This window comes from Mus caroli, chromosome 5 (genome assembly GCF_900094665.2).
Source record: "Mus caroli chromosome 5, CAROLI_EIJ_v1.1, whole genome shotgun sequence".
Taxonomy (NCBI): Eukaryota; Metazoa; Chordata; class Mammalia; order Rodentia; family Muridae; genus Mus; species Mus caroli.
In genome coordinates this window covers 34,198,028-34,200,593 of record NC_034574.1, presented here as the reverse complement: position 1 = coordinate 34,200,593, position 2,566 = coordinate 34,198,028, and positions in this window count along the sequence as shown.

The following is a 2,566-nucleotide window of genomic DNA, read 5'->3' as shown; positions in this document are numbered from 1 at the left end:
TCAGGTGCTTCTCAGCCATTCGATATTCCTCAGTTGAGAATTCTTTGTTTAGCTCTGTGCCCCATTTTTAATGGGGTTACCTGGGGACCCAGCCCATATTCAGCCACCAAATGCAGACACTATTGCATACGCCAGCAAGATTTTTCTGAAAGGACCCTGATATAGCTGTCTCTTCTGAGGCTATGCCAGTGCCTGACAAACACAGAAGTGGATGCTCACAGTCAGCTATTGGATGGACCACAGGGCCCCCAATGGAGGAGCTAGAGAAAGTACCCAAGGAGGTGAAGGGGTCTGCCACCCTATAGGTGGAACAACAATATGAACTAACCAGTACCTCCAGAGTGCATGTCTCTAGCTGCATATGCAGCAGAAGATGGTCTAGTTGCCCATCATTGGGAAAAGAGACCCCTTGGTCTTGCAAACTTTATATACCCCAGTACAGGGGAACAGCAGGGCCAAGAAGTGGGAGTGGGTAGGTAGGCGAGCAGGGTGGGAGGAGGGTATAGGGGACTTTCAGGATAGCATTTGAAGTGTAAATGAAGAAAGTACCTAATAAAAAATTGGAAAAAGAAAAAAAAAACAAATTGAAATAAAACTAAAAATGAAAAGCTTATGACATCAAACTAAAAGCTCAGAGATCAGCATTGCCTATAGATGAAAATATGTGGAAGATAGATAGAATCTTGGGTCTCCCAGACAAGGTAAAAGAGATGGATGAGTCAGTCAAAGAAAATGTTAAACCTAAATAAATACAGGTACAAAACCTTACGAAAGTCTGGGACACTATAAAAATGACAAACCCTATGAATAGTAGGTAGAAAAGAAGGAGAAGAAACTGAAGTCAAAATCATAGAAAATATATTCATCAAAATAGTAGAAGCGAATTTTCCTAATCTCGACCAAGAAGAACGACAGGACCACCAGTTCTTCTAACAGCAGTTTATTCAGCAAGCTTCAGTCTTCATCTCTCTCCTTTCATCTTTTTCTCCCCCAAACCCTGGGCCTCTCTTATATACTCTCAGCCCCCAACCACTCACAGCAGGCCACGTTACCTTACCAGGCATGCAGCTTCAGCCAATCAGGGCAGCAGGGGCGCATCTCCACCAAATATGGACTTGTTTACACCGCATCATGGTGCACCTGCGCAGCTCTCAAGATGGTCGTGGCTTATTTTCAGGTATATGAGCAAGTTAGGTGCAAGTCATAAGACTTAGCTGCAGTCCCGGGCACCTTCTTGGGACTGCTGCCACACTCACTCCTCACAACAGGAGAAGAAACTCCCTAAGACACATAATAGTCAAAATACTAAATGAACACAACAACAAAGGATATTAAAAGCTGCCAGGGGAAAAGATCAAATGACATATAGTCAGTCCCCATTAGAATAACTCATGGCTTTTCAACAGAGACTCCTCAAACCAGAAAGACCTGAAAGTAACCAATCACTTTTTCACTGGACTCTCTATGTGAGATGGAACCCACACTTGACACTGCTAAGTGACCAAAAGACTGAAAGTAGATCGGTCATGACCCAAGACGGGTCATTGGATGCTGGGTGCAACTTGCATGCTCTAAGCTTTCTTCTTTCTACTTCTGCTACCAGCCATCACCCTACTCAGTTGCAAGTGAGTCAAGACCATGTTTGCATTCTGGGTTTCTTACTAGAAGCCCCATGATGAGAGTAAAAGTTTCATTGAATGCTTAGGAAATCTGTCATTTGAGAAAGCTCTCCACGCTTTCTGCAATAATGCAGTCGCTCAATTTCTCAGTAGGATCTTGGCTATTAGCTCAGAATCACATTCTCTTAGCATTTAAAGGTTGGGAAATAAGGCCTGTGTCAGGGTGTGGTCTCCCCAGGCTCTTTGAAAGAAGGATCTATCACTTCCTCCCACATTGATCAAATGTCACCACAATTATACTGCTTCTGGAAATAGCTCTGGCATTTTTTGAACGTGTAAAGTTTCGAGGCTGCTGTCAAATGCATGTCTGCTTTTCTCTTCTCAAGCTCCTCCTGGCTAAGGCCTTCCATTAGTTAATTTGCTCCAGGGCTGAGCTAAGAGCCTTTCTGCAGCTTCTTGTCTGAGTTCCAAATGGACTGAATGGGGATAAGTTGTTGGATGTTGGATGTTTCTCTGTACAATCTGGGTGTTCAAATAGTGTTGCCCACTTTCCTAGAGAGTGATTGATTACAATATCTTCCAAATACAAACTATACATTTCATTAATGGACTGTTTCTTCCCGTTAGGTGATTAATGGGAATGTTAGATAGGACTCATAGATTCCTCCCACCTATATCTCACATTTTTCTTTCTATCACCCTGTTTATATCTCCTCAGTCATTTTTTCAATCAACAACCATTTCTCTGTGGGTGGGAGACAAGTCTCACACTCAGGCATGCTGAGAAGGGTGGGTAGAGCAGAGGCTCAGGCTCTCTGTGACAGAAACCTGTGTCTACACGGAATTTAAGTATCAGTTGACCGTTGTGGTTACTAGGTCTCTGTCCCTTAAGGAAAAACTTGAAATCCTGTAACACCTTGTATTAATAACACGGTGAGAATTTACTA